This window comes from Hemitrygon akajei, chromosome 9 (genome assembly GCF_048418815.1).
Source record: "Hemitrygon akajei chromosome 9, sHemAka1.3, whole genome shotgun sequence".
Classification (NCBI taxonomy): Eukaryota; Metazoa; Chordata; class Chondrichthyes; order Myliobatiformes; family Dasyatidae; genus Hemitrygon; species Hemitrygon akajei.
In genome coordinates, this window is record NC_133132.1 from 51,807,256 (window position 1) to 51,832,709 (window position 25,454).

Sequence of the window (25,454 nt, forward strand, 5' to 3'; positions counted from 1 at the left end):
ACACCGCATTTGTATACACTTGCGGGTTGAATAATATCAGGTCGGGAAATTTGACAGGGCCCTCATTGTCATGAGTCACCCTTGTGACCCCAATCTATTTCCATACAGGGGGCATATGCAATGGTGCCATTCTCATCCAATGCTACTTTTCTGAGGGGGGCTCAAATCACATCCCAGTACTCTGATCTGAATCCTACAAAGCTTACATGAGAGGCCAAAAATTAAATGACTTGCTTAAATATTTGGCACGATCCACTATTATGCTCACTGACATTTCAAGAAACCATGCCTAACACCTTGATCCTGTCCTTTTACTGCTAACTCCCACCCCACAGTACTGTTATCTAAAATCTCCCATACCATTTAAACAACAACCTAGCAGTTCTGTTCCACTGCACCCTCATATTTACAGCACACTCTCAGACTGCACTAGAATTTCTGACTTCTTTTTATTTTCCCTTGTTTAATGTACTGCTTCCATGGGTGGTGGGTACCTTCTGGAACTCCTGCCTATCCAGTATGGAAAAGACAACAAACCATGCAAATACAAAAAAGAAAGAAAGAATAATAAGTAGGCGCTTCAGATCCCTCCAGACTAAGACTAATAGGCACTGGAGAAGTTTTTTCCCTACTGCGGTCACTAAGCTGAACAGTTAACTGCTGGTTAACTGTCGGCTAACTATTACTTGGATTGCACTACCTGTATGTATAACCTATATTTTCATTTATATTTATCATTATTATTGTTATGAGCAGAGAGACAACATCTGCCGGAAGTAAATTCCTTGTATGTGCATAGGTACTTGGCGATTAAAGTCTGATTCTGATTCTGATAAATGAGCAGTAAATTTTGAGAACATGAGATGAAGAGTCTTTGTAAGTGAATCCGTAGGTTGCGGGAACAGTTCAATGATGGGGTGAGTGAAGTTATCCCCACTGGTTCAAGAGATTGATGGTTGAGGGGTAGTAACTGTTATTGAACCTGGCAATGTGAGTCTGGAGGCTCCTGATGGCAGTAGTGAAAGCAGAACATGATATGGATGGCGGGAGTCCCGTATGATGGATACTGCTTTCCTGCATCAATGCTCTGTGTAGACGTCCTCAATGGTGGAGAGGACTTTACCCAAGATGGACTAGGACATAGCCACTACATTTTGTAGGGAAGTAGTCCTGAAGAATGATCTCAACCTGAAACATTAACTACCTACTCTTTTCCATAGATGTTGCCTGACCTGCTGAGTTCCTCCAGCATTTTGTGTGTGTGTGTGTTGCTTTGGATTTCCAGCATCTGCAGACTTTCTCATGTTTGTGACATTTTGTAGGATTTTCTGGTGAAGGGCATACCAGAGTGTGATGCAGCCAGTCAATATACTCTCTACCACACATCTATTGAATTTTGTCAAAGATTTAGATGTCAGGCCAAATCTTCACAAACTCCAAAGGAAGTGGGGGCACTGCCATGCTTTCTTCACAATTGCACAGGGCCTAAGACAGGTCCTTTGAAATTATAACACCAAAGAATTTAAAGTTGCCAACCCTCTCTACCTCTGATCTTCCAATGAAGACTGGCTCATGGATCTCTGGTTTCCTCCTCCTGAAGTCAATAAGCAGCTCCTTGCTTTTGCTGATATTGAGTAAGAGGTTGTTGTTGTGGCACCGCTCTACCAGATTTTCAATCTCCTTCCTAAATGCTGATTCATCATCAGCTTTGGTTTGGCCTTTAACAGTGGGGCCGATAGAAAAGTTAAATTTAGCATTGGAATTGTGCTTAGCCACACACAGTCATAAGTGTTAGACAAGTAGAGCACAGCATTGAGGTGTACCTGTACTGATGGAGACTGTGGAGGAGATGTTGTTGTCAATCCAAACTGATTGGTGGCTGCAAGTGAAGAAATTGAGGATTCAGTTTCAGGAGGTAATTTTCAACATCCTTAAGAGCCTTCCATGTGATTTTCTCCGGTCCCACTAGAAGTTCTTCGAATTGCCTGTCATTGATGATCTGCTTGATTTGTGGACCAACAAAGGTTCCTTCCTTAATCTTGGCATCAGTTTTTCCGATGAATTGTGAATTGAAATAACAAATACAGGTGATTTTTTTTAAAATGGGCACAATAGGGAAATTTCATGGTGACTTTCAAGATCAACAGCCAAAAATCCATAAGATGTCTCCAAAAGTATTTAGGAAGCAATATATTTGTTGTCCAGTTTAGTCATTGAGGCAGTTGCCTCGTTATCCTTATCCTCAGGCACTGAGAAAAATTGAAACCTGCTTGAAGCAGGTGGGTTCCTCAGACTGCTGAAGCAAGAGGTTAAAGATCTCAGTAAATTTGAGGAAGGACATTCTTGCTATTGAGTATGCGCAGCGTAGGTTCACAAGGTTAATTCCCAGGAGGGCGGGACTGTCATATGTTGAAAGATTGGAGCGACTGGGCTTGTATACACTGGAATTTAGAAGGATGAGAGGGGATCTGATTGAAACATATAATATTATTAAGGGATTGGACGCGCTAGAGGCAGGAAACATGTTCCCGATGTTGGGGGAGTCCAGAACCAGAGGCCACAGTTTAAGAATAAGGGGTAGGCCATTTAGAATGGAGTTCAGGAAAAAAAATTTCACCCAAAGAGTTGTGGATCTATCAAATGTTCTGCCTCAGAAGGCAGTGGAGGCCAATTCTCGGGATGCTTTCAAGAAAGAGTTAGATAGAGCTCTTAAAGATAGCGGAGTCAAGGGATATGGGGAGAAGGCAGGAATGGGGTGCTGATTGTGGATGATCAGCCATGATCACATTGAATGGCAGTGCTGGCTCAAAGAGCCGAATGGCCTACTCCTGCACCTACTGTCTATTGTCTATCTAACCAATATTTACAAGCATATCTCAGAAATATAGGCCTGTCGACTCTTCCAGCACATGAACAATGCAAACTGATCATGACCCAGTCTACATCTGGCATCCGTTTTTTTGTTCTTCCTGCAGGAACTCTTCATTACTTGCAGATGTTAGTTCATCTCTAATAATCCATCTAATACACACCCTTGTAATGTCAAATCAGCTGATTGAGTAAAACTTATGCACTATATAATTATCACCCAGCTGTGAAAAATTGGTTTAACCTTATACAAACACTTCAAGAGTAATTCTCTTCAATATCACCTAGTAAAAGTAATATTGGATTATGTGGAAGTTGTATTCCAGTAATTTGTTCCAATAAAACTCTTAAATTTGTCCAAAAAGGTTGAATTTTAGAACAAGACCAAGTAGAATGTAAAAAAGTACCAATTTCTTGGTTACATCAGAAACACTGATCAGATAAATTTGGATTTATTTATTTTTTGTGGTGTAATATATAATTGATGTAAAAAATTATATTGCACTAATCTTAATCGTCATTTATTGTATTTGTCATAGTCTTGACCAATTTTTTCTTCAATTTTAATATTCAAATCCCTTTATTGAAGGGATAAAACCGATATCCAAATTGAATAAATATCAGAAAGAATTTATAAAAATTGCATTGGCCGTAGCCAAAAAGGCTATTGCAGTTACTTGGAAATCGGATACATATTTAAGTATAGATTGTTGGAAGAAAGAAATTTATGGCTGTATTCCACTTGAAAAAATTACTTATAATTTAAGAGATAAATATGAAACATTTTTGAAAATTTGGCACCTTTATTTACAAAAGATAGGATTAAATATATAGGTGCTCCGAAGATGAAATAATTGGTTACTTGGGGAAAGAAATAAATATATATACTAAAGTTATTACGAACTCCATGGACCATGTGGGGATCCTCCAATATCCAGGCATTCCTTTTTTTTTCTTTCTTTCTTTCTTCTTTTTTTTCTATAGGGATGTTAGGGGGGAGGGGTCAAGGGGAGGGGGGATGGGTAACATACATTTTCTTTTTCATACACTTTTATTCTGTAACTACTTGAAAACACAATTAAAAAAAAGTTTTTAAAAAAAGAGTAATTCTCTGTATATCTGAGAACTCTTAATTTGAAAGCAAATGCTGCTCAGAGTACAGAAACTATCCAAAAGTCTAATATACCAGCAGGCTCAAGAAAAGCTTCTACCCCATTGTTTGAATATTGAATGGTTCCCTCGTATGATAAATTAGACTCTTCCAACAAATTTCTCAATGATCCATGAACAATATCTTGTTACTCCTCTATTGCCCTTTTTTATTCTAACATAGTGATTCTTTTGTGATTTGCACTGTACAAATCGGCAAATTTCATGACATCAGTACGTTAGTGATAACAAATCTGATTCCTGGCCTCAGTACTGCAAAAGTCCTAGGCATATCTATATAGCTAGGGTGCTGAAAACATTTGCACAGTACTTTAGTAATTTCATGGATTGCATTGTACTGCTGCCACAAAAAAATCATGACAGATGCGAGGGATGATAACCTGATTCTGATGTGGGTCTTTGTTGTGGACTGAGAGCCGGAAGTGGGTAGGGAGAAGGGAATCATGGTTAGGAAAAGGGGAAGAGAGATGGGAGGGAATGGGGAGCACCAGAGAGACAAATATTAAAATTTATTTGGATATATATATTATATATGGAAAAGAAATATAAATATATATAAATATATTAACATTTAGAAAATGAGGCAATGCCTTGAAAACGTATTCAGCCCCCACAACTATTTTCACATTTTACTCTTTCATTTTCTAAATTTTAAATATATTGAAGTAGGATTTTTTGAGCTAATCAACAAAATATAGTCAAATAAAATAATCCAAAACTTGTGAAAAATTTATGAAAAGTTAAAACCTAAAAATTTTGAGGCTGAAAGGTATTCATCCCCTTTGTACATAAATACAAAGGTGCAATACTGTATATTACCTTACCAACTCAACCAATTTGTTGATGCAGAAAATTGGAAGATTTTTTGAATGAATTCATAAGGATAAATACCCCCTCTCTCTGTAAGAGCCAACAACATGGTAGATTTTCAACAGGTCAAACCAAAAAGACAAAAGAGCATTCAAGACAAGTCAGGGAAATGATAATAGAGAAGCACAAATTTGGGGAAGGGTACAAAACCATCTCAAAGGCAGTGAACATACCTCAGAGCTTCGTGTGGTCCATTGTAGAAAAACTGGAAAAAATATGAAACCACAGCCACACTGCCTAGGTCGGGCTGCCCCTCTTAAACTTAATTCCCAAAGAAAAATGGCACTTGTAAGAGAGGCTACTGTGATGCCAACAGTCACTCTGAGTGAGCTGAAGTCAATGGCTGCAACTGGAGATGAAGTTCATGGCTCTACAATCTCCAAGGCCTTGCACAAAAAGGCTATTTATGCAAAAGTGGCAAGGAAGATGCCCTGGTTTTTAAAAAAATGCATATCCTTGCCCCTCAAGACTTTGCAAAGCACCACCAGAAGATACTGTAAAGATGTGCAAGAAGGTCTTATGGTCTGATGAGAGTAAAGTGAACATTTTTGGCCTCAACACTAAATGGTACATGTGGCGTAAACGAAGTACTGCACATCAGCCAGGTAACACCATCCCTACTGTAAAATTTTGGAGGTAGCATCATGCTATGGGGATGCTTTCCAGTAGCAGTAACTGGAAATCAGATTAGTATTGATGGGAAGATGAATGCTGCTAAATACAGAGAGATCCTGGATAAAATCCTGCTATCTTCTGCTAGAAAGCTTAAGCTGGGGAAGAAGGTCATCTTTCAGCAGGACAATGACACAAAACAACCGGAGCAACCATAGAGTGACTTCAGATAAAAAAATTTGATGTTCTTGAGTGGCCCAGTCAGAGTCCTGACCTTAATCTAATCGAGTATCTCTGGCAAAGCCTCAAGATTGCTATCTACTGTCACTCTCTAACTAACTGGGCACGGCTTGAGCAATTTTACAAGGAAGAATGAGCAAATCTTGCTCCATCACATTATGCAAAAAGACTGTAACAGCTGCGAGAGGCATTTCAGCTAAGTATGGAGCAAAATGGGCTGAACGCTTTTGAAATGCTGACATTTCAGTTTTTGAATTTTTAGCTTTTCACACTTTACAATTTTCCCTGTTTTGTGGGCTCAGCTGTGGGGGGAAATAAAAAGAGCGTGTGACTCACAAACCCAATTTCTCAATTAAATTGATCAAAATCTCTGGTTGTAAAACTCATTTATGTGAACAGAAGGGTTGTGGCCTGAATACCTTTACAAGGCATTGTATTATGCAGTTGAACATTGGGACAGTGAAATACATAATCATGGAAGGAGTGCATCACTGAGTATCCTTCCCCTTTAAATGAAAGTGACGAAGCTCAAGGATTTTTTAATGTTCAACAATCCAACAACAAAATATTAAGTTTACCGTTTCCATATCAGATAACAATCCAGAATGAGAGCTCATTATTATTAAAGAAAGCAATTTTCCAATATAACAACAGGCATAAAGTGAACCATTGCAGAGTTCAAGATTTATGCAGTTGCACTCAGCACCTATGACAGAATGGCAATTTCTTCTTTACTCATGTCTCTATCTCTGGGAATGAGTCCAAAGCTCACCAGTCCAGGAACTTTGTAAGACTTGCCTTTAGTAAAGACAAATACAGAAGGTAAAGCAAGAACAAAAAGAAATTGGGTTATGGAGGGAATGGGGTTGTTGCCATAGGAGGGGGTGGGGAAGAAGAAGAGAAGCAGAATTAGAATCCGGTTTAATCTCACCAGCATATGTTGTGAGACTTGTTAACCTAGCTGCAGCAGTAGAATGCAATACATGATAAATACAGAGAAAAAAATCAATTACAGTTAGCATATGTATATTAAATAGTTAAAATAAAAATAACGCAAAAACAGAAATAGTAATATAAAAGTGAGGTAGCATTCATGGGTTCATTGTCCATTTAGAAATCAAATGGCAGAGGGGAAGAAGCTGTTCCTAAATCATCTTTAGGCTTCAGTACCTCCCCTTCCTGATGGTAACAATGAGAAGAGGGCATGTCCTGAGTGAATGGTAGTCCTTAATAATGGATGCTGCCTTTCTGAGGCACCACTCTGTGGTAACTTCTACTTTACAAAAAGACCACTCGACAACTTGATGGCCAAAAGAGCATCTTTATCGGGGACGGCAAATGATATTTACAATACAGAGGCTTCCAGGTACCTCGTGCGGCATGGGTGGAAGAACTATATACAATGCATACTAGGAGTAAAAAGAGCGGAAGGAAAGACCCTGCCAACCCCGGATCCCGCCTCTTGCTACCAACAGCTCCATGATTAGTATTAATTTACTTTTAATAATACTCACATTACAACACACTCCTTGACAATGTCTTGGATACTATGGAGGCCAGTACCCATGATGGAGCTGATTAATTTTACAACTTACTGTAGCTTCTTTTGATCCTGTTCAGTAGTGCCCCCCACCCCATACCAAATGGTAGACAGTCAGAATACTCTCCATGGTACATCTGTAGAAGTTTTCAAGTGTTTTAGATGACAAACAAAATCTCCTCAAACTCCTAATGAAATATAGCTACTGCTTGCCTTCTTTACAGCTGCATAAATATGTTGGGACCAGGTTAGATCCTCAGAGACCTTGACACTGAGGAACTTGAATTTGCTCACTCTCTCCACTTTTGATTTATCTATGAGGATTCGTTGATGTTTCCTCACCTTACCTTTCCTGAAGTCCACAATCAGCTCTTCGGTCTTACTGACATTGAGTGCCAGGTTGTTGCTGTGGCACCACTCAACCAGTTGATATATCTTGCTCGTGTATGCCCTGTCGTCTCCATCTGAGATTCTACCAACAATGGTTGTATCATCAGCAAATTTATAGATGGCATTTGAGCTATGCCTAGCAACACAGTCATGGGTATAGAGTAGAGCAGTGGGCTAAGCACACATCCCTGAGGTGAGCCAGTGTTGAACATCAGCAAGGAGGAGTTATTAATATCAATCCACACAGATTGTGGTCTTCTGGTTAGGAAGACCAGGATCCAATTGTAGAGGGAGATACAAAGGCCCATATTCGGTAGCTTTACAATCAAGACTGTAAGAATGATGGTGTTAAACCCTAAGCCATAGTCAATGAATAGCATCCTGAAATAGGTGTTTGTATTGTCCAGGTGATCCAAGGCTATGTGAAGAGCTATTGAGATTACGTTTGCTGTAGACCTACTGTGGTGATAGGCAAGTTGCAGTGGGTCCAGGTCTGAGCTGAAGCAGGAGCTGATTCTAGCCATAACCAACCATCACTGTAAATGTGAGTGCCATTGGATGATAGTTGTTAAGGCAGATCACATTACTCTTCTTGGGCACTGGTATTACTATTGCCCTTTTGAAGCAGGTAGGAACTTCAAACTGTGGCACTACAAGATTGAAAACATCTTTGATTAAAAAGTTTTTATAGGCACTTTTTCGACTTTGAGGACTGTTGGAATCTAATGTACTGTAATTGATTTGGCTGTTACATTTTATTTTACAACACTGCCAGCTGACCACAACTACATAATCCTTTCAATACAATGACTGAAGTCACTGAAATGAAATATCACAATAAAGGACTAGTTCTGGACTGTGGGTTTCAGTGGTAATGAATTCCATCAACCTCCAACACAAGAATGATTGGTGTGATGTTCCAAGGTACCTCATAGCCAAGGAAGCATAGTCATTTTTGTAAAGTCATCACCATTATTTGTTCACAGCAAGCTCCCACAAAGAGCAAAACTACTTTAATAGTTTTGATTAAAGATAGGTATCTCCATATCACAAAATTGTTCTTTGAAATAGTATGAAGGACTTCGTTATCTCATCATGAGAGATAGATCTCGGTTCAAGATTTCACTGTAAAAGCAATACTATCTCAATAATACTAAAAAAAACCTGACACGTTGGGCTACATTTTTGTGCACCAGACTAGAGTCGGTCTCTTCCCCATAATCTTCCAATTCAGAGACAGGACTGCTACTAACAGACACAGTTAAACCACAGAACCAGAATTAATATCAGTTTACTGAAAGATTCATGGCTTGAAAAGCAATTTCAGGTAAGTAACATGTTTCAAGATAAACCTTAAAAGAAAACCTCTTTGACAGAAGATCACAGTGATAACATAATCTTATCTATCCACAATTATGTTGAAAAATACGACATTTGCCAATTAAGTTGAACATTCGTTAGATTAAATTATACAACCTGAGAATGCATTACAATTCTGGACAGCTTTACACATCAAGAGTCAGAGCACCCTTCTTAACTAAATCTAACATATACTTCATTCTTATTTTCCCTTTAAATATGTGGATGTTTGTTGACAGAGTGGTTTCAAGTTTCCTATTATAACTTCTCACTGGTTAAGTAATTCTTCTGAGCTTCTTATTAGATTTATTATTAATACTCTTGTGGGTCATTAGCTCAGGCCTTCCCTGAAAGTGCATACACTTTCCTCTAAATTTACTTGATGAAACTCTTACCTTGTTGTCTCGACTGGCCATTTTTAAGACCACTAGAAAATGAGGTCATAAATAGGCTCCCATAAGGGGCGAAGATAGGGTGAATCCACAGTCTTTCTCCCCAGGGAGAGGGAAAACTAAAAACAAGAGGGAGGGGGTTTAAGATGAGAAGGAAAAGTTTTAAAGAGATGTGTGGAGCAACTTCTTCATGCAGAGCGTGGTGTGTAGCAGGAATGAACTGTCAGTGAAAATGGTTGAAGCAGGTACAATAAAAGCATTGAAAATATATTTGGATAAATTCATAGACAGGACGGATTTATAAGGATCTGGGCCAAACATGGCACAATGGAATTAGCTCAGAGGGCACCATGGTCAGCATAGATGAGATGCACAGAAGGTGCTTGATTCCATCCTGTATTTTTCTACAACTATACTAGTCTGGTCAATATTCTCTGACTGTATTCACTCCTGGCATCATGCTGTGCAAATATTCATACACCTTCTTCAATACCTATATATTCACTTCATATACTACACAACGCTCCATATGTGGTTTAACCATGGCATGCAGATGATATAAAATTTGATTGCTTTTGGAGGTAGGTGTGAGAAAGTCTGCAGGCGAATGTATGTGCAAGTGCGGTGTGTCTGCAAGTGCCTGGGTGCACACACATTTTAACCATGCATACAAGAGATGACAATTAAGCTGAACTGTGGTCCCACATGTACATATCCTTGGTGTAACCAATTTAACAAAAGATCGCTATATCATTGCTAAGATTCAATTTCTAGGTATCGACTCTGATTCTCTTTTCACAGATACTGCCTGATTCAGGCATTTCCAGCACTTGGCTTTAATTACAAAAATACTAACCACATCTAGGATGCATATATTAACAGCGTTTCTAATGTGACAAAAATTCCAAAAGCCCCCACTACACTGCTAACATTAGAAACATTGTGAAAAAGCAAAACCAATTTTTCTGATTTTCTAATTCTTCGATTCTGAAGTCAGCCACATTTTACTTCCTGTCTGATCAGAAACAGTAGCTCATTATCAAGAATATGCATTTATTTGTCATCTTTCACACAGAAAAATAAAATCCCAACCTGTTGAGAAGAAACACAATGATTTGACAATATATACAGAACAAAAGGAGAGATGAAGGCAGCTAATGACAAGCCTGGTCAAAGACAGACCTGAAGAGGAGGTCCCACTGAAGAAGGTGCAGAGATGCTGAAGTGGAAATAAATGGCTATCAAAATTGACAGAAAATATAAAGATGCAGATTATTTCTATTAAGTGGCAAGAGATTTATAAGTGTTTTGTGGGATCTAGATATCTTTGTACATACATTGCTAAAAGTGAGTATGTAGGCCCATCAATAAATTAAGGTGGCAAGTGGTAGCTTGGGCTTAATTGCAAGAGGGTTTGAGTATAAGAGTAGAGATGCCCTTCTCCAATTTTATACAGCCTGGGTGAGACTGAAATTAGAATAGTGTAGTTCCAGTCACTCCACTGAAGGAGAGATTCATGCCATGCAGTGAAGGTTCACCAGACTGATCCTTGTTTGATGAAGTAGACTAGGCTTTATATTCTCTAGAATGCAAGGTTACCTTATTTAAATGTATATGTTTTTTGAAGGAACCTGATCAGGTAAATGCAGAATTGATGCTTCCTCTAGCTGTGAGGTCTAGAACTATCTCAAATAAGGGCATAGATGGGGAGAAGAGCAGAGTCAGAATCGGTTTATTATCACCTGCATGTGTCATGAAATTTGTTAACTTAGCAGCAGCAGTTCAATGCAATACATAATATAGAAAATAATAAGTAAATTAATTACAGTATACATATATTGAATACATTAAAATCATGCAAAAAACAGAAATAATCTGTTAAAAAGTGAGGCAGTGTTCATGGGTTCAATATCCAGTTAGGGATCGGATGGCAGAAGGCACTGAGGCAGAAAATTACCCATGATCTTACTAAAGAGGACAGCAGGCAAAAGGATTAAGTAGCCTATTTCTGTTCTAATTTCTATTGTTATACTTTAGAGGGTGAAAAGATTTCTTGAAGAGTTGTATTGGAATTGAAAATTATAAAATTGAAGGAACAAAAGTCCATTGAGAAGTATGAGTGGGTGGATGAGAATTCTAAATTTGAAGCAGTGGATGTTTGCCTTCGGGGGTGTTGGATAAATTTCTCCAGAGGAAAGATTAAAGACACCAATGCTCTCAAAAACAAAACAAAACAAACAAAAGTTATGGAGGGTAATAAGCAGAGAGGTGACAATGAAAGGAGAAAGGTTGAAATAGCAAATCGGCTGACATAGAAGGCCAGTTGGGTGTTCTAAACAGCTGATCTGAGTGAGAAAATTGAATGTGAGGTTCCATACCCACCTCAGGGTTTAAAGAAGATTCTGAAATTGCAAAGAATCTGACTAAACCACAGACTGTGAACAGCACAGGGGATGGAATCAATGTCTGACAATGTAAACGTTGCATAGGTAGTTTCCTTCTTTCAAATGTTCCACTGGAGGAAACCAAAGCTAAGATGAGGATAAGGAAACTGGCAATACAGAGGCAGAAAGGAGAGGAGAGATAATTAAGTATTGGGTCTATGCAGTGTTGATGCACATCTGGAAGCTCACCAGCCATTCAAGCTAAACACACAGGAGAGCAAAAGTTGCAGATTGGACACCACTTCCAAAATTCAGTACCACAGAAATGACTGGAGTCTTTGACCAATGCATTTCGGAGTTAAGAGAAGCCATTACTGGTGATGCTCTGACAGAATACTATCTAATCACTCATCTGGCACTGCAGGAGCACGATGCTGGGTAAGAATTGTGTACCAAAACACCAAAGCCAGCAGATAGTGCACGATCAGGAGAATAAGAACACAGCAGAGTTCCCATCTCAGCAAGTGGATTAAATTACATTTGATTTGGATGTCAAATCCACATATTTTAAAATAATATTAATATGCAATATTAGTAATAAAATCCATCTTCCTTCCAAAAAGTTTCGTTGTTAGCCTTTCCTTATAGTTTTCCATTCAACTTCCTGAATTACTTGAGTAAATATGGTTTATATATAGGAAAACTCGGCAGGGTGTAAAACACCAGTGAGGTCTACTTGGCTGTATGTGGATGTTGTAAAATCATGCATAATCACAGAAAGTTGTTAGAAACACTCAGCAGGTCAGGCAGCATCTGTGGAAAATAAACAGGGCTAACATTTCAGATCAAGAACCCTTCTTCATTAATATTACCTCTGTTTCTCCCTCCAGATGTGTCTGATCCACTCAGTGTTTCCAGCATTATCTACTAATTGCAGATTTCCAGCATCAGCAGGTTTTTTTGATTTTCATAAAATCACATAGCATGTAAGGTCATTACGCTAGCAATCAATCAAACTAAGTGCAAATTATATGTGAAACATTAATAAACAATAATTAATAAAGGATTTATCATTCCCATGGTGTTCAAAGTTCTGTTCTCCCTGTCATTTCACACCTTAGCATAACTCAGTTTGCATTTGACTTAACTTTTAGCTTTCAGCATTTGTTTTGTTCCCTCTTTCTACTCTTTTTCCTATTGTTTATTCTATAACACTAAACCACAAACTACAAGTTCTCACAACCCCCTTAACCCCACACCTCCACCCCACCTAGTCTCTTAGAACTTTATCCAAAACGTGCCTCTGAACAACCAAAAAAGCTGCTCGATATCCAAGACATTCTGCCATACTTGGGCTGGCAATTTCTGAAAATAAATATTTAGATGAACATGTTTGTGGAGGGTCCCACTAAAGGTGGGACTTCTCTTAAAAATAAGTATAGCTGACTTGGCAGAACATACCACAATTCTGATTCATAATGGGGGTCCAAAACTAATCATAAGGGCAAAACACATAAAATAGACAATACACTGCACTTAGCTGCAATGTCAAATTTACTTTTTTGTAACTAATTTTATTATATTGCTCACATCTTTATATAGAAATGTGGGCACTTTATATCCCAATTACACTATTTTCACACATTTTCATAGCTGCTTTAGATAAGTAAAATAGAGGAAAACTATTTCCGTTAGTGGATGGTTCAAGAACAAGTGGGCGAGATTTAAGAGTTCTGAGCAAAAAATACTAGGGGTGTGCGAGAAAAAAACTTAATAAATGTACTGAATGATTATGATCTGAAACCTACTGCTTGTAAAAGCAAGGCTTTTGAAAGAAAATTGGAGAGGGACTTCAGGGAAGATAATTTGCAGGGTTTCAGGGAAAGTACGTGACCAGAAATGATGGGATTGCTCTACCGCAGGTGGTCACATGTCCGAAGGGGCATCAGGGGAAATAGAAGTTGTCAGGGGTTGTTCAAGATTCCTGGGGTGGGGGGTGGGGCGCGGTAAGCGGAACACTAACATGAGGCACAAGACCTGACTGCCTGTTAGTAGCGCAGACGCTTCCAAAATTAAAAAAAGGATGCGGCACTGGAACACAGGAAGAACCATAGCTCTACAGGCAGTGAATACTCGTTGCTACAACATGTCTGAAACTCAGCAATCTCATCCAATCTTACCAACCAAACAGACATTATTGGAGATGCATAAATTAGCAACCAGGGTGCCGCTTGACTCACGGCACAAAGTAGTTCATGCAATTTAACAGTTGATAAATCAATTATACCCTCAAAAACTTTCTCTACAAATCTATGGAAAATGGGTTACACAACAATACACAGCTGGTGGGAAACAAACGGTGAAACAGAGCCTATCAGTGAACCTGCCATCTCCGAGGATTCCTCTTGAGGTGTTCAATGCAACTTCAGTTTCATATGTGCAGTCAAGAACCACCTTTGGGGATTATGAGACCTTACATGATTGGTCAATTGGGCTAATTGGAATAGTATAAAGGTAGCTTGCTGAACATCAGCTCTATCCTAATAAACATTCAGATTCCAATCTAAACCCTTGTCAACATATTTTTCACTGTTGTGATCATCTTCATCTTTGCCTCGCTGTTCCTTGCATGCCACTACCATCGCTCCATCCGTGTCAACTTACTGCCATGGTCAACATCCAGTAGGCATTCCCAGTTTGTGTTAATTTTTGATTTCAATTTAGTGACATTAATGATGGATAAATACAAACGCCTCTATGAGTCTAAAGGTGGTGGAGCCTTAAATTCTAATCCTGCTAAGAAACAGAAACTACATTGTATTGAGTCAATATAATGTTACACACCTGGAGTATGACTTTATTCCATTCCCATTATATCAGCGACGCCCCATGTGTTTTATTTGTAATACTGTACTGTCTAATGAAGCCATGAAACCATCAGGATTGCAGGAACATTTTCGTAAAAGGCACCCTGAAAAGGCTATTTATGGTATTACTCAGTTCCAGAAGATGAAAGAAGCATTTGAAAAGCATTGCACACTCAAGTCACTTGCCAAGCGAAAAATGACTTTGAGAGTGGTCTCTTTCCTTCTTATAACATTTCCAAAATGATAGCAAAGTGTAGCAATCTCATACAATTGCTGAACGATTAATAACACCTGCTGCATCAGAAGTGCTCACCACTCCTCTCAAAATGGATACGGTACCAGTATTTTAAAATCAATTCCACTGAGTAATAACTGTAGCTCAGCATATTGACAAAATGAGTGAAGACACTGAGTATCAACTATGCACAGAGCTACAAAAAAAGCAGAATCTGGGATATGACTGGATGAGTGAATAGTGTGAGTCAAAGAGGCATTGCTAATGGCATATATATGGATTATCAAAAAATGGAAAAATTTATGAAGAGATTCTCTTTTGCAAAAAGTTAAAAACATCAGAGAATCAATTTACAGCGAGCTCAAGATGTATATTGAGGATAAAGGTATTCCAATTGGGAACATAATTTCTTGTGCAACAGATGCAGCACCATATATGACAGTTGTCATGCTGGTTTAGTGGCATTGAAGAAAAAAAAATTCCAAGTCTATTTGCAATTCATTGCGTAATTCATCAACAACATCTTGCAGCCAGCAACTATTTTCAGGCATGACTCTCGTAATATCTGCTATCAACAATATTAAAGCTCATCCATTAAATAGCAGAATATTTTGCCAGTTATGCCAAGTTAATGATTAAGTGTTTGAATGCTTACTTCTTCACACTGAAATGCGTTGGCCATCAAAAGGCTGCTACTTAAAATATTTCTTTGATCTTTTTGACACTGTGGTTGAATTTTTGCTCAAAGTTGACAAGAGCTTGGGAAACAACATTGAACTTCTACGTGGAGATGTGGCATACCTTGCTGATCTGTATGACAAAATGAACATTCTAACTTTGAAACTGCAGGGTGAGAATTTCAACTTAATCCAGGAAAAAAGTGCAGTCTACTCTTAATGGAAAACTGTAAATAAGTAAGCAAAAGACTGGGAGAAGAATGTTCTCACAACTTCCCTGCATGAAAAGTGGCACCGTCTTTCATAGATAGTGATTTGCAAGAGTACTGCTTACACCTGCAGTCACTGAAGAAGGATTTTTAAGAATCGATTCAAGGAGTTGAATGATCTTTAAATTCCAGACTGGGTAATTAACCCAGTTCTTTTCAAGGTGGAAGAGGAGGAAGAGAGATTTCAATACGAAATAATCAAAATTCATAATGATGAAGAAGCAAAATTGCTTTTCAAAAATTTTACAAAGTTTCCTGGTTTTTGGAGAAGAGGCAAACTGCTCTTCATTGCATTTCCATCCTCCTACCTTGTTGAAAGAGGGTTCAGTGCAGTGAGCCACATACCCACAAAAAAACAGAAGCTACTTGGACATTGTTACACATGGGAACTTGAGGCTTTTGCTGTAACAGCTTTAACCAGATATTTCAACTCTTGCTAAAAGTCATCAAACTCAAGGTCCCATTGATTTTAAAGTTGGTATACAGTGCACAGGTACTGTGTAACCTAGGTTTAAAGACAAAGTTAAATTTAAAGAGAATAATTTCTCTCACGTTAGCATATGGTAGATAAGTTTTTACACTATGGGAGCACCAGAAAGCATATTGTGCCTAAAAGGGGCATTGGTAAGTACGAAGGTGCTTTAGGGGGCTAAAACAGGTTGGGAAACACTGCTCTCCACAATGCTGCTCAAAAAAAGGCTGTCAAAATCATTCAATTAATTTCTTCCCCAGAAGGAAGCAAAAATAGATCCATGGGTGCAAAATGCCTCCTCCAATTTCCTTTACCTCAAAGCCCAAGCCTGGCACATATCAATTTATAAAGTTTCACTGGTTAATACTGGATGGCATAGGAGAGTACAGTTGTTGATGCGAGACTTGATATAATGATCAACTCAGAAAGCACAAATCTTGCTCAAATCTCGTCTATCAAATACTCTTTCCCTGGACATGTGCATATTTTGCCCTGGTTTGGAGCAGAATGGTTAACTCCACATTTGCAACGCTGTACACATTGATTCATTGTACAGAATTGAATGGATTCTTTTACATGAGGTGCTGAATGCAAGGGTGTTTATTGACAGCTCTCATTGTCTCAGTTGTGCAGAGTGTTGACCTTTAAACACAAGTAACAAGAAACAAGAAGTTTGCACGTCATCTAAAACTTTGATAAACTTCTATAGATGCACAGTGGAGAGTATCCGGACTGGTTACATCACAGCCTGGCGTAGAAATACCAATGCCCAGGAACAGCAAAACCTACAAAAAATGGTGGAAACAGTCCTGTCCATCACAGGAAAAACCCACCCAAGCATTCAGCACATCTACAAGGAGCGCTGCCACACAAAAGCAGCATCTATCATCAAGGACACCCCCCCACCCCCAATCCAGGACATGCTCTCTTCTCACAGCTGCCATCAGGAAGTAGCTACAGTAGTCTTGGGTCCCACTCCACCAGGTTCAGAAGCAGTTATTACCCTTCAACCATCAGCTCTTGAACCAGTGTGGATAATTGCACTCAGCTCAACAATGAAGTGATAACTAAAGAGTTACTTTTAAGGACTTTAATATTTCTCAGTACTGTCTTTTTTTATTATATTTTTGGATTTGCACAGTTTGTCTTCTTTTGCAGTTAGTCTCTGTGTGCAGTGTTTCATTGATTCTATTGTATTTCTTTGTTCTACTGTGAATGCCTGCAAGAAAATGAATCTCAGAGTAGTCATGTAGTAACATATGCACTTTAATAATAAATTTTAAACTTTGAACTTCTGAAAATCATCCATGCAGGTTTAAGAAGCCAAATGGCCCCCTCAACTTTCCTTTTGTTATCTTCCTATATCTAATGTGCTGCCCTTGCATTGGCCCCAAGCATATCTTTGAGCTAAATGGACACATCAGCAAACTTCAACACGTTCTAGATAATATACCCACTTATTGTTCTGCATATAATTTAACATGACCCTGTCTCAAACATTATCCCTCAACTATTAACTTCATCACTCTGAGGCAGCTGCTTCTGATCACCTACATCTGCCTCCATAATGTCACCCATCTGTGGCATTCATTTCCTTCTCTTAGACAGCACTAAAAATGTCAGGTGGATAACTTTTATCTCCATCCTATCGCAGACATTTCTTTTGTTCTCTTTGGTCCTCCTTTCTTTTTATCTTAAAACAAGCTTGTTTTCTTTCTTTTGCAGCTCTGATAAGGGGTCATTGACCTGAAATGCTAAGTGTTTCACTTTCCGCAGAAGTTGCCTGACCTTTTGAGAATAATCAGTATTTACTCCTTTTTATATCTAGTCAGAATATTCCAGATGACATCCAATCAAGGTCTTAGAGAAGGAATAATTTTTTCTGCTCTGCACCTGAGGAACGAGAACTGTTTGCTTGTCATTTCTACTGAATGCCCTTCACCCCTTCTCTTTCTGCAACCATGAAACTACGTAAAACTTCATGCAGCTCCTGTAACTCTTGCAGATATTTGAACTTGAATTATGGAAAAACATTTTTAAAAACTACACAGGATTATTTCAAGAGCAATAAGAAATCAACAAGCAACTAAACTGTAAGTAAATACCAGCTTGTTGCAGACAATATTTAGACCATTAGACATAGCAGCAGATATTAAGCCATTTGACCCATCGAGTCTTCTCCGCCAATTCATGATGGCTGATCCATTTCCCTCTTAACCCATCCTCCAGCTTTCTCCCCATAGCCATTCATCCTGACAAATCAAGAACCTATCAATGTCCACCATGCTGCCTGTGACAATGAATTTCACAGATTCACCACCCTCTGGCTAAAGAAATTCCTCATCTCTGTTCTAAATGGCCCTCTCTCTATTTTGAGGCTGTGCCCTCTGGTCCTAGAATCCCACATGAAAGGAAACACCCTCTTCACATCCATTCCATCTAGGTCTTTCAACTTTCGATAGGTTTCAATGAGATAATGCCACCCCCCCCCCCCCCCACCCCAACAACCTTTCTTCTAAATTCCAGTGAGTAAAAGCCCAGAGCCTTTAATCTTTTCATTCCTGGACTCATTCTCGTGAACATCTTCTGGACCCTCTCCAATGTCAGCACATCCTTTCTTAAACAAGGGGCCTAAAACTGCCCATAATACTCCAACTGAGATCCCATCAGTATTTTTTTTAAAAGCCTCAGCATTACATCCTTGCTTTTATATTCTAGTCCTCTTGAAATGAATACTAACATTGCATTTGCCTTCCTCGTCACTGACTCAACCTACAAATTAACCTTTAGGGAATCCTGCTCAGGGACTCCCAAATCCATTTGCACCTTGGAGTTGTTTTTAATTTTCTGTTTAGAAATTGGAACAAAACCTCTAGCCCCCAAAGTAAGGTTTGTTAACCCAACTGCTCTTCCATATTAATTAAAAAATGAATATAGTCCCAATGCCAATGATGTCAGAGGGAAGTGCACTACAAAATGTAGTAATGGGCTGTAAAAATCAAGGTGATCCTATAATTATTCTGAGCCTCTGTTAACCTAAACTTTTTAATCCATGCCAACTATACATAGAGGGGGAGTGAGTTTCCACACTGGGCTGCAGTGTTGGGATAAGACTAAGGGTTGATCTCAACTTCCGCATCTAAAATGACAAAGCTAGTAAAATCAGATCAACTCAAGCGGAGAGATAAAACATATTAGGCACAAATAATCAATCTTCAACACAGATTTAAAAACAAATTAAATACCCAACATTAAATGATGGACTCGGTAAGATTTTCACCTCAAAGACAAGGATTTATATTTTTTTTTAAAGTGAAGGGATATAATCTGAAAAGATGCCAGCATGAAGTTGGTTGACAGCACTGCCAATCCTCATTTATTGTTACTCCAGGGCATGAAAGCAAGTTTTGTTCTCTAGCAGTATTATTCCAGACTATTAATAACATTGGACAATTACTACAGTATCTACAATTCTCACATTCATGTATGGAAGGTAGTAATAAATGCCAGAAATTGGTCTAATGAACATGGACTGTAATCTGATACCTCAGTCCAATGTCCATTATTCTAAAATAATTTTCACTTGTATGATGATTATGGAGGAGGAGGAGGAGGAGGAAGTGGAAAGGTAATTGCCAGCTTACTCCAACCTCATTTTTATTGGAACGCCCTGTGGGAAAGTTCCTTTTATTTCTCCCCTGCCTACCGTACACAAGCCCAGATATGCTAGCACATTAATGCTTTGTCTCTCATTCTCGGGGTGTAATCTCTTCCAGGTAGCTAATATACTTGCTTATTATGACACAGAATGATGCCATTCAGATATCATTCATCAGTTCCCAGGGAGCAATCCCATTAGTTGCAATCTTCCTTTATTTCCCTGGACCTTGAAAATCCATTCTCTGTCACATATTTACATATTCATTATATTAATGGGGAGTCAATATTTAAAATTGCAATATTAGCTTCATTCAATCAGAACAAATGCAAGAAATCAGCCAGCATTTATCAGACTTTGGGGATGAAATATTTCACATGAACAAAAGAAATTGCTATTCACACAGTCCTCAAAAAATGCCTTCAAACATCTTTTTTTTTAAAAAATGGGAGAAGTGACAGGAAGCACATTCACTGTCAATCCTTAATTGTCCTTGAGGACGCATCAGCGAGAAACCTTCTTGAATTGTTGCGATCTGTGTGGTCAAAATAGTTTCGTACTGTCATTGGGCATGGCGTTCCTCGATTGAGATTTGGAAACTCTTGCGGTATTTCTTAGTCAGGATGGTGTGGGGCTTGGAAAGGAATTCTCAGTGATGCTGCAGCCCTCGTCCGTCAGGATCACGGGTGTCACAGGTTCGAGATTGCTGTCCAGTGGACTCTTAGAAACTGTAGTACATAGCGTGGCTGGTGCACAAGCAGCAACAGTGTACTGGTAAAGATCAACTTTTCAATAAAGCAGAAGTAACTTTGGTAAGACCAGTAACTATTAACCAGCTTCCCTTCCCACAGATCACAGCAAAAGAAGCTGCTATAATACCACAAACGCAGACAGAGTGGCAACCAGCATGACCCAAAAATAAAGCTCTACAAGAACTATGTATCATCAGTGGCATCAGATTGGCATCCCCTGCTCTGTATAAGCAAGAAACTCTGCTGTCTCTCACACTTCTAGCGCACATCAACTCATAACAAGATAAAACCTGTAGGCGGGAGAAGCAGGTTTCTATGCCGGTATGATTCAATTTTTAATTTTGAAACTGAATCTGCATATCATTCAATCTGAAGCCAAACATTTGGCGGATTTATAATCCAAGGGTGACATGGGACATCGAGGATGTTGATTTCATATATGTCAAAATGAAATGCCCCCAGATTCTGTCTGATATTACTTTTAAAGAGAACCATTTTAACTGAGTAAGATAAAATAAACATCACAGACAAAATATTTTATTTTCATCACAAATGGCACATTGTTGATGAACTCATAATAAATAGCCATGATACAGTTTTACTGACAGATAACATCAGTCTGCTTTACATCAGTGATTACAAATTGCCCATGCTTTACTTGGAAAATTGTCTGGATTGCGGTCCTTTTCAGCTGGCTAATAGCACTGCACAGTGCAGTGACTTCTTGACCTCTGTGCCTGCACTTTGCAGTCTGGAAGCACAGGTCTGACCTTCTCCTGTGCTTGTTTCTGCATGAAATGGAGTGGGAAAACTCTGTCATGCTGAATGGAGAAGCCTGTTACACTTTATACCCAGACCCAGAGCCTTACACTAGCCGTGGCTTGTTTATCTAGCATGAGCCCATCCATTTGGCAGGTTGGCAGTGTGGCTCCAGTTCTGATTCCTCTGATTTCTGTTAGATCCACAGGGCTACAAAAGTTTAATGCAGCCATTGGGTTCTTCTGGGATTGAGTGCAGATACAACTGGATCAAACATAATCTGAATTAAAGTATTTATAATCAGATAACGGAAAAAAAATCTTGCTCATTAGATCAGCTCTTTGCAACACTGACCATCTTATTTCACCATGACCACCATTTCATCATGGCTGATCCAATTTTCTTCTTCGCCCCAATCTCCTGCCTTCACCCCACCCCCGCCACCATGTACCTTCATGCCCTGACCAATCAAGAATCTATCAACCTTTGCCTTAAATATACATAGACTCTGCCTCCACAGCTGCCACTGGCAACAAATTACATAGATTCACCACTCTCTGGCTAAAGAAATAGTGAGACCTTTCCCTCCAAGGTGGGAATATCATACAGCTTTAAGCCGAGAAGGGGAAAACTTTGAAAGAGATTGCTGGGTAAGTTTTAGATACAGGAGATTCTGCAGATGCTGGAAATCTTGAGCAACACACACACACACACACACACACATACAAAATACTGGAGGAGCTCAGCAGATCAGGCAGCATCAATAGTGGGGAATAAATAGTCAACATTTCAAGCCAAGACCTTTCATTAGAGCCAGCAGTTCCTTCGTGTTGCGATACGAATTTTGTTTCTACACAGAGAGTACTAAATGGCTGGAGTGGCAGCCAGGTTGACTGTGGACGTCGACAGGATAGTCGCATTTCAAAGGCATTTAGACGGGCACATGAACACAGAAGGAATGAAAGGATATTGATGCTGAGATACATCCTGCAATGCGCTGAGACCACAATCTTTAGGCCCCGGCTTGTATCTCAGCTGCATTGGTCCACGGTCACATCTCTTAATCCAGAGCCGTCTGGAGGCATGCATAGCAGCCTCTGGGATGGTTCTTCTCTCTGTAGCCCCCATCATACCAAGGAGAGGGGAAAAATAATGTGAGGCAGAGAAGCTTAGTTTAATTTGGCATTGTGGTGTGAAGGGCCTGTTCCTGCACCATACTGTTCTATGCGGCATAAATAATTATTGAACAGAGAAATACAATTAAAACTGATCTGTTTGACAAAATATAAGTATTAATGAGGTTGTGTAGGAAGTGAGAGTCTTTCATGAAGAGAGCTTGTTCTTAAACTACAGGAAGTTAGAGAGTTTTAAAGTTGTGCTAGTTTCAATAAATTAACTAAAAGAATGCTTATATTGTCAAGCAGATTAAAAAACACAGATTAAATATAAATAGAGAGCCAAGGTGGAGGAAATTTATTTGTATCCTACAATTAGATATATGATATAAAATGGGCCACCTGACAAGGCAGTGGAACTAGATTCAGCCACAAAATACACAACTAAATTTATAAATAATTGAAACTAAAAAGTCTACAAGGATTGAGGGAACTGCTGTAGAGAAGTGGCATAGGCATGATGGAAGAGTTGTCTCCTCCACTTTATTTCATCCATGTTTGGTCTTGAATTTGGGCTCACGAATCATGGTCCTACAATGCTGGCAAAATCAGAGAGGTTGCTGATAATAATTTTGCTCTCTGTTGTTTAAATCTCCACTCTCTAAATGCAGCCACACAGCATCTAATGAAAAGTGAAGTGTGCCTGCCATTACTGCTATCCAAGTGGAGTATACCTGTCAGCATTGCTATCTTGGTGAATACCCAGAAGTGTTTAAGTATTTATAAGACACGGGAATACTTGTAAACACATCTTCTATCTTCACAAAAGCTGCCAACCTTACTCAAGGTAAGCAATATTTCACAAGTTAGCAGCTAATATTTCAACTTCACTGTTACTTTGGTGTTTTCTACCCTCCATATAGATTGGTTTGTTGGCCAGAAAGAACTGCAATCTACAAACGGTAGTGGAAACAGAAGGAGCAAAAGTCTTTGTGCTTGCCAGGAATGGAGGTGGCCATTTTGTGAGGCTATCCTTATAGCTGCTACTTTGTGAACTGTTGGGTGAATTGATTCTTGTCCGGGATAACTTAATCAGAGCAGCTGAATGTGGGCACGAGGAGTTCCTGCTAATGATCTGTAAAATCTGAGATCATTCTCAGATAGACAACTGTTCATTAAGTAAAACGGCAGGTTTGCTGAAGGAACAGCCTGTGATCTGGCCGGCTGGGCCCAGTGTTTGAGTGACCTGGTTAGACTGGTTCAAACTAAGGAAAAACACAAAGGAGATCACCTACAGCCAGAAAGTAATCCTGCCTGTAGCCCTAGGCTACATTCAACAAGACCTGACGCATGTCAGATGACCTCAATCCAATGAAATTGAAACATTATAGACTGATCTGGTAAGGAATAAGAATGGAGGGTTTTGGGAGCTCCAGGGACTAGCCATCGTGGATATGGAGGACCCCATGTTGGACACACAGAGATTATATCCAGACCACAAGGAATGCCTGGCTCGTATAGGCTCTTTTCCTGGGTATTTCTTTTCTATTCTTTGACTGTTCTTGGACTGTAATCAGAAACTTAGTAGGTGTGCAACCAGGTAGTCGGTTGTGCAACTTCATGTTTTTGCAGACTGAGCCAATAAAGGTACCTCTCAATAAATACAGATTCTCCCTATGCCTAACTGATCATTATTACTAAGGGGTAATCCTTGTAGCAGATTGTTTAGACAAAACAAGAAATCACACAGCAGTTGGCTCATAACCTTACTAAAATTATAGACATGGTAAGAATGATCTACTTAAAGTATTTCTACAGAAGTACCAGTGGAAGAATAAACAATGTCTGTACAGTCTGATCAGAAGACATAAAAAGGCCATTCAGACAACTAAGATAATTTATCCCAGGGGTTCCCAACCTTTTATTATGCCATGGACTAACACCATTAAGGGGGCTGTGGACCCCAGGTTGGAAACCCCCTGATCAATATGGAATTTCTTTCATCCAAATGATTTCACCATCTTGTTCCAACATTTAAGTAAAGACACTTCTCCCATATTGATTTTAACTTTCATGAATTTATTGTTTTTCTTGGGAGAAAATAATTCTGGCTTTACAGTATTTCATACTCAAGGAACATTTCCTCCTTATATAGGTTAGCTGCTCTAACCTACATAATACTATTCTCAGTCCTCCTGTCTTTTTCTATAGCATTACCAATGTGTACATTTATTCTAAGTGTTTTGAATGAAATATGTAAATACAGTATTTCAAGTCCTGTCTAATATATTTCTGTTCCTGAGAACTAGGTTTACCAACATTCATGTTTTAAAGAAAGCACTTCTGCAAGCAGTGAAGTCATTAAAACAATGTCTGCAATTCCTCAGGCAGCTTTTCAAAGTCTCGCTGCGCTAATTTTACTCCAAGTCAATAATGGATTTTTTTCCACCCAACAGAGACAGCAATAACCAAGGGACATACAGTGCCTATAAAAAGTTTTCATCTTTTATTGTTTTACAACATTGAATCACAGTGGATTTAATTTGTCTTTTTTGACACTGATTAATAGAAAAAGACTGTGTTTTTGTCAAAGTCATGACAAAGTGAAAACAGATCTCTACAAAGTGATTTAAATGAATTACAAATATAAAACACAAAATAATCGATTGCATAAGTATTCAATCTCTATAACATAATACACCAAATCAGCACAGGTGCAGCCAATTGGTTTTCTAGATAACATAATTAATTAAATGGATATCTATTTTTGGAGACCGGTGTGCAGTCAATGTGTGTCAATTGATTATAGTAAAAATACACCTGTA

At 38.9% G+C, this 25,454-nt stretch overlaps 1 long non-coding RNA gene across 3 annotated transcripts in view; it reads right to left on the bottom strand.

Annotated features, from left to right (window-relative positions):
- LOC140733106 (uncharacterized) overlaps positions 1-25,454 on the bottom strand; it is a 539,087-nt gene that overhangs the window by 358,667 nt on the left and 154,966 nt on the right. The window lies entirely within an intron of this gene.